The sequence below is a fragment of the Myiozetetes cayanensis genome, unplaced genomic scaffold (genome assembly GCF_022539395.1).
Source record: "Myiozetetes cayanensis isolate MyiCay16 unplaced genomic scaffold, myiCay2020 scf2-11, whole genome shotgun sequence".
Taxonomy (NCBI): Eukaryota; Metazoa; Chordata; class Aves; order Passeriformes; family Tyrannidae; genus Myiozetetes; species Myiozetetes cayanensis.
The window spans coordinates 63,547,308-63,559,145 of NW_026087411.1; the positions used below are offsets into that span (position 1 = coordinate 63,547,308).

Sequence of the window (11,838 nt, forward strand, 5' to 3'; positions counted from 1 at the left end):
AGGGACGCACCCACTCAGAGTCCCTGTTCCCAGTAGTCCTTACAGGGGCACAGAGCTGTCCCGCTGCAAATTGATGTCGTGGAGAAGAGCAGCTCACCGTGCCCGGTCACCCTAAAACAGCTGGGAAAAACACAGCTCTTACCCGGAGCCTTGCTCACTTTAGTCCCAGTTCTTCCTGTTACGTTTTCCTCCTTTTTTTTTTTTTTGGATGCAGTCCCTCAAACTGCACCAGCAAAATGACACAGGACATCCTCCTGCTCCTGCCCGACGCAAGCAGCTCGCGTCTGACAAAAAGTTGGCACCTGGATGTAGCCATATGTGACCCTTTCTGGCTACAAGCTTTGTTACACCGCCCAGGGAGAGGCCGTGGTGCAGCTGCACTCGTCTGTCAGAAGGCTGCTGGACCTCTGGGATATGCCTTATGCAGGAGTTTGGAAAAATCCAACCTTGGCCTAAAATCAGCGGTCTTTGCCCTTTTCATCTTAAAATGGTACCCTGTGAAGAATACCACAAGTTCTCTGTCTTAATTATTGCATTTCAGTGGAAACACAAAATTAACATCTGGCATCTGGCATATCGAGGCACTGGTACATTCCCTGAAGCTGGATGTGTAGGACCAAATTATACCAAACTGGCTTTGAAAGCATTTTAAAAGATCTAGATGGTTTAAGCATTGATTTTTAGCAGAGGGTGGTTTTTTTCCTTTTTTTTTTTTTTTTTTTTTTTTTATTTTACCCAAGGGACTCTAGGTTATCTATTTTAAAACCACTTTAAACCATTTTGAAAATCACACTACAGCCAATCCATATATATCTAAGCCTTTATCCAGCCATTTTCCTAGATCCAGTCAGAGCTAAATGACAAGGGAATCTACACAAAGGCTTCCCATTTATACTCTCAGATACTTTACATTTGTATTCTTAGAACTGGACAGATGCAGCTAAAGGTGTGTATCTTCCCTGGGTTTTGCAGTGTTTAAACTATCAATGATGTAAGATTTTTTTAATTCTATTTATTTATAATAACAAATAAAGAGAGTCAGAGGATTAGAATTTTATTTCATTTTGAAAATGAAGTTGGCTTTCCTGAACCTAAAATCCCTCGGGTTTACTTCTTACAATTTTCTGGCATGACCTAGAATACTTAGGATCTATTTTTAACACTATTTAAGCCATGTTGTTACAGTAATCCAATTTACAACAGGAACTTTAAACACCGAGTAACTCAGGTGATGGCTTAGAATTGGTTGATTATCTCGCATTTTTATTAGATGTTCCCAAATGTCCTCTTAAAGAGCTGTAGTTTGGAGTTCTGCCAATACTCACTCTAAAATATTTTTCTTAGAATATAATACAGTGTACCTCCTTTAATAATTAGTCTTTTTGTAATTTATTTTATTATTTGGGCAGATGTTTTTGATTTCTCAAAAAAACCCACCCTTATGACTACTATTTTTGGCTAAATGACAAAAGTAATTGGCAGGCGCCTTTCATTTTGGGGGTTATAAGAAAGGTTTATTAGTAAGAATAAACCTGCAGTTATTCTTTCATGAAGCCAGAAATTTTACTATAGATTTACATTCAATGGTTCATTTTTTCCAGCAGAAACTGAAATTTAGTGTGCTGATCACCTACAGTGCTTTGTTTGTGTGAGGACCAATGAGATAAGGAGAATGCACCCAATCACCATATCTATCACCATTACGGATAATAGTGCCAAGATACAGTCCCAGACTTCGCTTAGTGACATGTGAAGGCCTTGACATCTTTCTAGCCCATCTGTATGTCTTCAGAGGGAAAATTCAACCTGCATATTCCTTCAGGGTGAGGTAGGGGGTAGGACTTCTGAGGCAGGAGGAGATGCTGGTCAGCTTTCCTGATGCAGCTGGCATCTACCACGTACAGGCAGGATTTCATGTGTGGGTTTTGGAGGGGAGCACTTCAGGCACCTTCTCTGAATTGACCCAATATAAATATAAAAATATAAACAAATGCTTGGAAGAACTCCTATGCCTATATGTGAGACAATTACTACATGGCAACAAGTTCTTCAGGGATATGTGCATTCCCACGGTGGCACTGAGAGAAAAATCCTTCCTGCAGAGGAGCGAATCAGTTACCTTAGTGATGTTCAGTACTGGAAAGCTGTTTTGAAGCAGCTGGGATCAACTTATTTTCTGCTGTGGGCATGCCTTGATGGAAACGTGGAGCTTCCCACTTAGAGCTACAATGGTGTTTCTCTGCCCTTTCTTTCTCATAAATTGCTATTTCTTTATTTTAGTTTTTCCTTCCTTGTAGTAAAATCAATGTAACTTGAAAAAGAGATTTTATATATTTGTAAGTTTTGTTGAGAAACTTTTCAAGTTGTAGCTCTGTGCAGTTTCTATATTTTTAAATATCTGGAGTATTAGGAAAAAATCCTAGTGTACTTTAATAATATTCCCGTTGAGCCTTTCGTTCTTTATATTCTTTATATTACATTGAACATATTGAAAGTTTCCAATAGAAAATAATACAAGATTAAATCCCAGAGAAGCCTCTAATGAAACTGATTGCTACCAGAGGAAACAAGCTAGTGAGGGAAATACTGTAGATGACTGGTTTTGAATTCCAGTTGAGAAATCTGTGAAAGAAGATTCTGGTTTACTGTGATGCCTAGCAGACATGGAATTAAGTCAGTGGCCCAAATCCTTGCTAGTCCTTTGACCATGCTTCATGTTCCACTTTGCATCTAAAATTTTAAAGATAAACAGGATATAAGTAAGGTAAAAATAAACGAAAGCAAAATGCAGACTTTTACAATCATTTTGCTCTCTGTGCAGTGAGTGCCCCCACTTATGGGCACTGGCAATACAGCTAGGAGAGGAAGGGGGCTACACCTGGGGAGCTATGGGGAGCTGCAGGACCACCATTCTTCTCTGTTGGCCACCTCACTGGATGGGCCACATAGCAAACCTCCTGCCAATGGCTCTTCCTTGGGGATAGAGCTCGGCTGAGCTGGGTTTTTATAGGATCTGAGCAGCCTCAGTATTGGGTGTGTCAGAGACTGAGGCTACTTTTTAAGCTGGAGGCAGAGTCTGGCCCCAGTAAAGGCTTCTGAACTCTCTCCTTTCTACTAGAGAGCTGGCTTTAGAAAGCTGATATTTTACTATTTTACTCTCCTTAAAAACATCATCTTAAGAGGTGCAGAATAAATGAATATTCCTTGTAAAAAAAAAAAAAGATTCTTAGATAAATAAGATGACAGAGCTAAATAGAAGAGGTCTTATCTGAAGGTAAAAGGCATTTTTGAAGAAGTGGAAGTTATGTGAAAACAAGGGAGCTTACATGGATCATAAGCCCAAACAAATTATGCTTAAAAATATAAACAAAGAGTTTGAAGAACAACTTGATAAAGGCAAGTATAAAAATTACTCATAAGACTTTAGACCACAAGAACTAGGAAGATCTGCAGAGCTGAGGGTTGATCAAGGAGTAGGAGGATCACAAAAAAGGACATATAAGAGGTGCTAATGCAACTCTTTGTTGAAATGTTCACTACTAAAGTGCTTGGAGACATGTACTTTCTTTACAAAAATCAGGTTTGCAGAGTTATCTCATACTGAAAGGTTGGAAGAAAAAAAAAAGCTCAGATAAGGAAAATGGGTAATAAAATCAGCTTGCCTGAGTCCTATGCACCTGGAAGTTCCTTGAGAGGTCAGATTGAACAGCTGTTCCACTAACTGAAGTGTAAACTTACCACTGAAATAGTTTTTGAACTCAGCCAAATAGGAGGTACAAAATCTTGAAAAGGGCTCCAGAGGGTATTTGTATTTGAGACAATCCTTTTAAAAATAACCCAAGAATACTGTCAGCTGGCACATGAATAACTCTGAAATAATAGCATCCTGGCCTGTATCAGCAATAGTGTGGCCAGCAGGATTAGGGCAGCAATTGTCCTGCTGTACTCAACACTGGTGAGGCCACACCTCGAATCCTGTTTGGTTCTGGGCCCCTCACTACAAGAAAGACATTGAGGTGCTGGAGCGTGTCCAGAGAAGGGCAACGGAGCTGGTGAAGGGTCTGAAGCACAAGTTTTGTGAGGAGCAGCTGAGGGTGCTGGGGTTGTTTACCCTGGAGAAAGGTCCTTCAGCAGGAACCTTATCACCCTGTACAACTGCCTGAAAGGAGGTTGTAGTGAGGTGGGGGTCAGTCCCTTCTGCCAAGTAACAAGCAATAGGATGAGAGGAAATGGACTAAAGTTGCGCCAGGGAGGTTTAGATTGGATATTAGGAAAAATTTCTTCATTGAAAGGGTCGTCCAGCATTGGAACAGGCTGCCTACGGAAGTGGTTGAGTCCTCATCTCTGGAGGTATTTAAAAGAGGTATTGATGTGGCACTTAGGGACATGGTTTAGAGATGGACTTGGCAGGGTTGGGTTGATAGCTAGACTCAAAGATCCTAAGTGTCTTTTCTGACCTAAATGATTCTATGATCCTATTCTATGATTCTATTGTGCAATTCTATTGTATGATTCTAATGAAGAAGCATCAACATGCCTTTTGTGGAAGGAAGTCATGCCTGCTTACTATCTGCTGAATGCTTCATCAAGCTCCTTCCTATGTAAATGATCTGTTTTATCTAGACTTTTAGGTTCTATTAATGCTTCTTTCAAAGTGTTTCAGGATAGATCAGTGAAGACCTTTATAAAGAATCTCAACTAACTTGAGTTGAAAAGGATTAATAACTACTTAAAAGCCCACCATGGGATATTAAAAAAACTGTTCCAGATTCAGCTTCTGTCTCACAAAACAAGAAAAGAGTCCCTGAATTAAATCCTCAAACACTCTTTGAAACAAATAAAAAGAAGTAATTGTTCCATGCCACACATTGTTGAATGACACTTTGCCCTCATGATCAGAGAATAATGTAGAAACAAAAATCATAAATGGGTAAAAAGTGCAAACTATGGAAGAAATATCTATCAGATGAAATTACACACAAAAATTGAGGCTTCTAATAAATGGCCCAAAGAAACAAGGTTTATAAGAGTGTACCAAAACAGAAAAGCAAGAGCATCATCTGTGTCTCAGCTCTTTGCAGCTTTAATGCCTGTGGTCTTTGGGGAAGGCTCAGACTCTGGAGACATTCAGAAATCTTCTTGGAGAGAATGTTAGTTGGAAAAGGTGTTCAACAGGAATATTAGGGTTTTTATTTACTTGTTTACCAGTATTTTCATTAAAATACTGGCAGTATGAGCAATGCATGGAGCCCTTCCTAGTTTGCACAGCACAATTACTCTAAGTGGCAGAATCTTTTTCTTATTACTATCACACCCTCATGTTGATCAAAAGCAGGACAGGACCTCCAACATATTGGCCTCTAGCAACTGATCTCTGAATTAGTACAAAGCAAGAGTAAACTCCACAGAAGCTGAAAGCAACTGTGAAGCAAAAATCGAGCTTCTATTCATGAGATTGATTACAGGTATGCATCCAGATACATGCAAACTTCCACATGCAGGCTTCCTGTCATCTGTGATATAGCATCAAGCATCACATCTTGCTGCGACTTAGAACAGAACTGACAGCTATATATGTACTTTGAATTAAAGCACACTAAGGAGAAGGGATGAGATTACATTGCCCAGATTCAGAAATGTCTACCCAGAGGATCTGCATCTGAAATGTGTGTTTGTATCAGAATGACAAAGCCAGGGTTTGAAGAGAGATGCTGCTTTTTCAGCCCATAGTTGGCCTTGACAGGTTGCATGTGATATGTGCCTTGCAGATATCCAGTTCCTGCCTTCTGCCCCTCCTCATGTCCAGGCTTCCACACACAGTCATAAAAGGCTTAGAGGATTTAAATAGCCTGGTTACAAAATTGTATTGAAACATAGATACTGATGCAAATTGTACAGCCTGTTGGCACTGTATGAATCATGCTAGGCCTAGAATGAGTCTACATTAATTCCAAGTGTGCTTATTTCCATTTCCAAACTAGTTCTCTTTTCATATTCATATTGTGAGTTGCCTTCATTTAGATTATTTCCTTCTTTTTTTTTTTTAAATTTTCTTTTGCATGCATTAATGTTCTTGCCAAGTCTCTACATACATAGCTAATTTCTAAAGCTTCCCTCATCCTGTTCCGTGTTTGATCTCCAGTTCTTCCAAAGGAATAAATACAATGGCAATCAGAAATTGAGATAAAGAAAGAAGCATCTCTTAAACTGATTGTTACAAACAATTAGAAGCAGAACCAAAAGAATAAGAAAAGGGTTCTTTCCCACTGTAAAGTTGCTTTTTTGCATCCCAGAGATACACATAATGGACTGGTGTCCTACCACTTTGGTCATCCTCACTTCCTTCATATGAAAAGTGTGTGCCACCCTTTGAAGCCTGCTTCTGCTTTCTAAGGCAAAGCAAACTGTTCCCATGTCACTGCCATGGGGAACACAGGCACACACACAGCCTCACCCACAGCACATACACCGTGCCATCAAGAGCAGTCTCCTCTCCAAAGAACAGGGAAGCAGGAAGATGAGTCAGGCTGGTGATACTGCCACTGAGCAGGCTACTTGCTGTGATGGCTGCTGTGATTCATGACCATATTCAGGTGATACATCTGAGAGTGGCTATGAAACACCTGTCATTAGGAATCTGCATTTATGAAGTCAGACATAACTTTGGTGAATCTGATACCTGAGGGGATTAATGGGCAAGACATATGCAACTCTGTGTGCTGCAGCAGCTACCATGAAGTCAGTACATTGCTACCAGAAATTACAGAACCACTTTAAACAAATACAGTTGTTCATAAATCCCAGGGATAGCCTGCTGGGTGAAAAGTTCATTAAAAGTCACATTCAATTAACAAATGACTGTTATGGCCAGATGTATATATCCTGAGGTGCAGTTTAATGTATGTCAGACACAGCCAAAACGACAGGCTAAATGATGATTAATGCTCAGCTGACAATTTCACAAAGCATCACACTAAGTAAAGGAATACCTCTGAAATAAACAGCCTAATCTGCATAACTTAAGCTAACTAGGGTGAAAATATGAAATAAGTGAAAATAGATGATGCCCAAAAAATACAAAAAATTGCAATGTGTCATTTCCCAGGCTATATTTCTATCTTTCTCCCATCTGGGGAGGAAACATCTCCTTTTCAGGTCGATAAATAGACAAACATTTTGTTCAAAGTGATGAACCAAAGCAACAGAGCTGTAACTGCGTTCCCAAAAAGACAACAAAGACAAGGTAGGGTCTTAAATGTGACTTACTGGGCTTCGGAAGAGAAGCAGCTTCACGTACAGGCTCAGAAGACCCAATGTGGTGGTGTTCATGAGCCTTTCCATGGCTTCCTGGAACATCCTACTGTTGTTACAATGTTACAACAGAAATACTATGTTTTCATTGTATGAATGCCCTGGCAACAGGAGTTAAGGAGTTAAGTTCTTCTGCCTACTCCAGAGATGGTCGATTTTAGCTCCATGAAGTGGTGCTTTATCTCCTCAGGTGTCCTGTACAACTATCAGTGAGGTCATGCTGTATACTGCAGCAGCAAATGGAGCACAGGGCAGGCCACAGGCAGTAATGAATATTACCGGAGGGGTATCATGAAAGCATGGTCTCCACTCAAGCTCTGCTATACTGCAACCATCAACATATCCATAATTGCATGAGTCAAGAACTGGGCCAACTTTGCAGAGCTATGCAGCATCAGCTGGAGTGTTCAGACATTGCCTTTTGCTGGTGTGATGTCCAGTTTACGCACTAGCATTTAAAGAGAAGACACTGATTCCTTTTGTCACACAGCTCAAAGTTCCTAGTGCAACTGAAGCAGTGCAGAAAAGTTGCCAGGCCATTAACCTGTCTCCTAATAGTTGAGTTTTGCGGCACGAGGTGCAGGAAAGGTACAGTGCAGGCACTGGAAAATTGCTGCTTGCTTGCTTTATAGCGTTGAGAAAAACAATGCAAATTGCTCTTGTTCTGTGAAATGGTTTCTTAACTCTCTTTGATGTCTGTGATTTCATCTTGTCTACTCTATGACCCCTAAACCTCTGGTGATGGAAATTACCTGGCAAGTTAGCTCAGTTGGAAGATTCACGGTTCCTGATCACTGGGATATCAGATTCTGGACAAAATAGAGCTTCAGTGCACCAGTTCCTTTTACATTTAGATTTTTATTATTTTTTCCTCATTCTACTGGATAGGTACAAAAAAGTTAGAAAACACTTGCTTGTATGGCTGTCTACAAGGTTTTCTTTGTGACTGAGATCAGTTTAACCTTGCAGAGCTGCTAACACTGGCTGCTGCAGTAAGGTCATATGCTATATGAATTCCTGGGAAAGTGCTTAAAAGACAGTAATATGGGGGGGGGGGAGGGAGGGAAGAAAAGAAAAGAAAATAGATGAATATGTTTTCCCACTCTAAAGGGGACAGGTTCATTGCATTCCTCTTGTCCACTTCCATGTTTCCCTCTTCCGAGGTTGTTTGACCTGTCTCTCAAACCTGGCCACATGTCGGTCACAAGCCTATGTTGTTTAAACTGCAGAAAGGCAAGTAGCAGTGGCAGATCCCTTCAGCCTGCACAGGAATGACAGATATGATACAGTACCAGATACAGCATATGCAGCCTAACAGCAACCACAGTCAACCAGTGCTCTGGGCATCAGACTAACTTTGCCAGCAGTGAATTTGTGGATTTATCACCTAGCACCTCTTCCTGTCCAGAACTGTAAATCAGTCAAATACCTCAACTCTGTGTGTGCATCAGCTTCCTGCATGCTGGGTGAAAGAACCCAGCAGAAGGACACCAGTATGGACTGCTTGTATGGCATCATACGGTGAGACAGCTGTAAGAAATAAGGCCTGATTATCTCTGATAATTAAATAAAATAACTCATTTGTTTATTTCCTCGTCAAATAAGAGGACACAGGTGTGTGATCATTTGTTTGTGTTATGGATATACAGCCTACTGTATACCCACCTCACAGTGACATCTCTGTGAGGTCTTCTCATACAATTTATAATGTACTTGATGCATCTATAACTGTTTTACAACATTATTACCTGAATTTCTTTTTTTTTTTATTTAAACAAAGTAATTAATAAATTCTCTTTCAGCTATAAATTCTCAACTTTGGGAATGGGCTTTGGAGAAGTCCCAGCTAAAAAAATGCCATGTTAAGGTATCCAGTTTCCCTTGGTCATCTCCAAAAAGCCAGGTTCTTCCTCAGAATTTATTAACTAGGGAGCACTCCTTTAGTAAGCACTGAGTAAAGGAGCTGGAGCTTATAAAAGGACATAAACAGGATTCTTGGAGGCTGCAAGAGCTAGAAGAGCAAGCAAGCATTGAGACACATTAATGATGAATGAAGCACAAATCAATAGAGAGACAAAAGACAAAGGAAACAGCATTGCGGAGAATTATCTGCATGTCATCACAAGGTGATTAGAGAACTAATATTACAAGCATCCAGGCACATGAATATCTATTACTTTGGCATTACTTGTAATTTAAATTTAGTATCTGAGCAACGTGGACTAAAAAGTTCCAAATAAAGAAGACACTAAATGCAAGCAATTTGGAATAAAAGAAATCAGAGAATAGAGTGGACTTGAATCTGAGTTTCCACTTCAGATCATTATTTCAGCGATGATGTAAGCAGTAACAAACTTGCACTCTGTCTTTCTGGGAGGTACTCATACCATGGCTGACTGGGAGAAGTCTCCAGGGAGAGAGCGCATGGATACTGAAAAGCAGAAAAAAATAGATCCTCAAGAGGGGTAAAAGGACATTTTGTCCTAGGAAAAAAACCCACACAAAACCAAACAAACAAAAACCTAAAACCAAAACCAACCAACCAAACAAAAAACCCCACAAACAACATCCCCCCAGAAAACCAAAAAAACAAGAGAAGATGTTTCATGAAAGAACCTCTCAGAATGAATCAGCTCCTTGGAGTGCGTCAAGTCAGTTTTACAAAAGAGATTGTTGCTATGTATTCACCATTCAGGAACCTTCAGTGAATCAGTGAATTAATTTCTTTTAGGAAGTTTCTCAAAAGTGCCTTACCAACATTACTGGAGAATTAATCTTTATAATTCATCTGTCAAGCAGTGTGACTGATCACCTGCAGTTTTATTCTTACTCCCTCATTAAATGGTCTCTGCTTCAAAAAGACTTTTTCCCCTAAAAAAATCTTCACCTAGACACAAAATTGATCTCAAATTTAAGCAGGCTTGAAGATCAAAGTTCTTAACTTTGTGTTTATTAGTCTCAGCCAGAATTGTAATTATCTGAAAATATTAGGAAAGAAAAAGTTATATTCTTCAGAAAGCTCAGGAAGAGAAGGTAACTAGGGCATAGACAATGGATTTGAAGATGCAGGCTGACCCTCTTAAATAACCTTGTATAAGAATATCCAGACTTGTAAGATGGGAGTATTAACAAATCAGAAAATCTTTAAGGGAATGATCACTGTGGATTTGGAAGTCCAAAACATTATACCAGGTAATGAGACCATAGGGAAGAGATTAAGGATGGACATACCTGAGATTTTATTGTTTCTGTGGTAGGCAGTTTGAGCAAGGATCTACCAACAGAAAGACCATCAGTGAAGGATTGGGGAGAGAGATGAACTCTTAAAAAGCAGAACTGAAATATTTCTTCCCTGATGGTGATTAAAATGTGAAATGTCCAACCAAAACAGTTGCAACAAAACTTCATGTTCAAATAAAAGTTGGATGCAGTCAGATGGTAACAACTAGAAATCGTATCTTTATCCAGAAGCACTGACTGGGCATATCTCCAATTTATTCATATGTTATGAGAATGCCAGAGCATCACCTCTGTTTGCAGACTGTGAGGATGACTGTAATGATTCACAGAAAAGTTCTGTGACTACAAAAATGCAGCACGTGGTCTTTCCATAATACAAACTTACTATTAAGTTCCCTCCTGCCAAAATAATTTAGCAACAATAATGAGTTTGGTTATTGTAGAATGCAAAATTTTCAAATTATCACTATGTAGGAGACCCACAGTCTGAGGGGTTTTTTCACTCTCATAATCCCTGAAAGACTTGTTTCCTCTAATTGTCCACTAGACAATATTATTTCCTCTTCAGATTTCTTTGCATACCATGGTACAGTTAAGAATGTCCAGAGATGGCTGGTCTTCTACGTTAATAAACCAAATTATTTAGGGAACTGTCACTGGGAAAGTTCATTTGCTATATTGCTTAGAGTTTATACAATGTTTACTCACTTGAATGTGCTTCTAAATTTAATAGAGCTGCTACTATAAGAAAGTCTTCACTTGAAAGAGAGATAAAGTGGTTCTTGCTACATGGAAAGTGCTAAATTTGTAATTTAAAAGTGCTTTTATTTTTTCTAGTTTGGTTTTATGCAAGAGAACAGAATATGAATTTCCTACACTACAGATGTGAAATATACAGCAAAAAAGATGTTTCCCAATTGGACAATCTGATTTTTTGATTTTTTTTGATTTTTTTTTTTAATTTGGAGGGGGTGTGGTTTTTTGTTTTGTTTTGGATTTTTTTAGTTTAGTTAATTTAGGACAATTCAACTTGATCATAAGAGTAGTACTTGGAATCAGAAGGTGAAAAGAACAAAATGAAAAACATTTTATTTCAAACACTGAAACACAGCGGAAAAGAAACCTTGTCCAAATTTTTTAGTTTTAAATAGCATCTATTAAAGTACAGCCCCACATACAAAACAAAAGTATGACAACAACTTATTCAGAAAAAAACTAAATGCTGATGGCAAGACATCACTTTCACAGGGGTTTCCTTCATTTTAATGAGCTTCTAAGGACATCTAA

At 39.1% G+C, this 11,838-nt stretch overlaps 1 protein-coding gene across 2 annotated transcripts in view; it reads right to left on the minus strand.

Annotated features, from left to right (window-relative positions):
- Positions 1-260, minus strand: part of PKIB (cAMP-dependent protein kinase inhibitor beta) — a 56,347-nt gene extending 56,087 nt beyond the window's left edge. Inside the window, exon 1 of one of the 2 annotated variants that reach the window (XM_050316369.1) lies at positions 143-260. The gene's annotated coding sequence lies outside the window, so the exon portion shown is untranslated. Of the gene's footprint in view, positions 1-43 lie in introns of both variants that reach the window. The other variant, XM_050316367.1, reaches the window with a different exon arrangement.
- Positions 261-11,838: the final 11,578 nt, after the last annotated feature.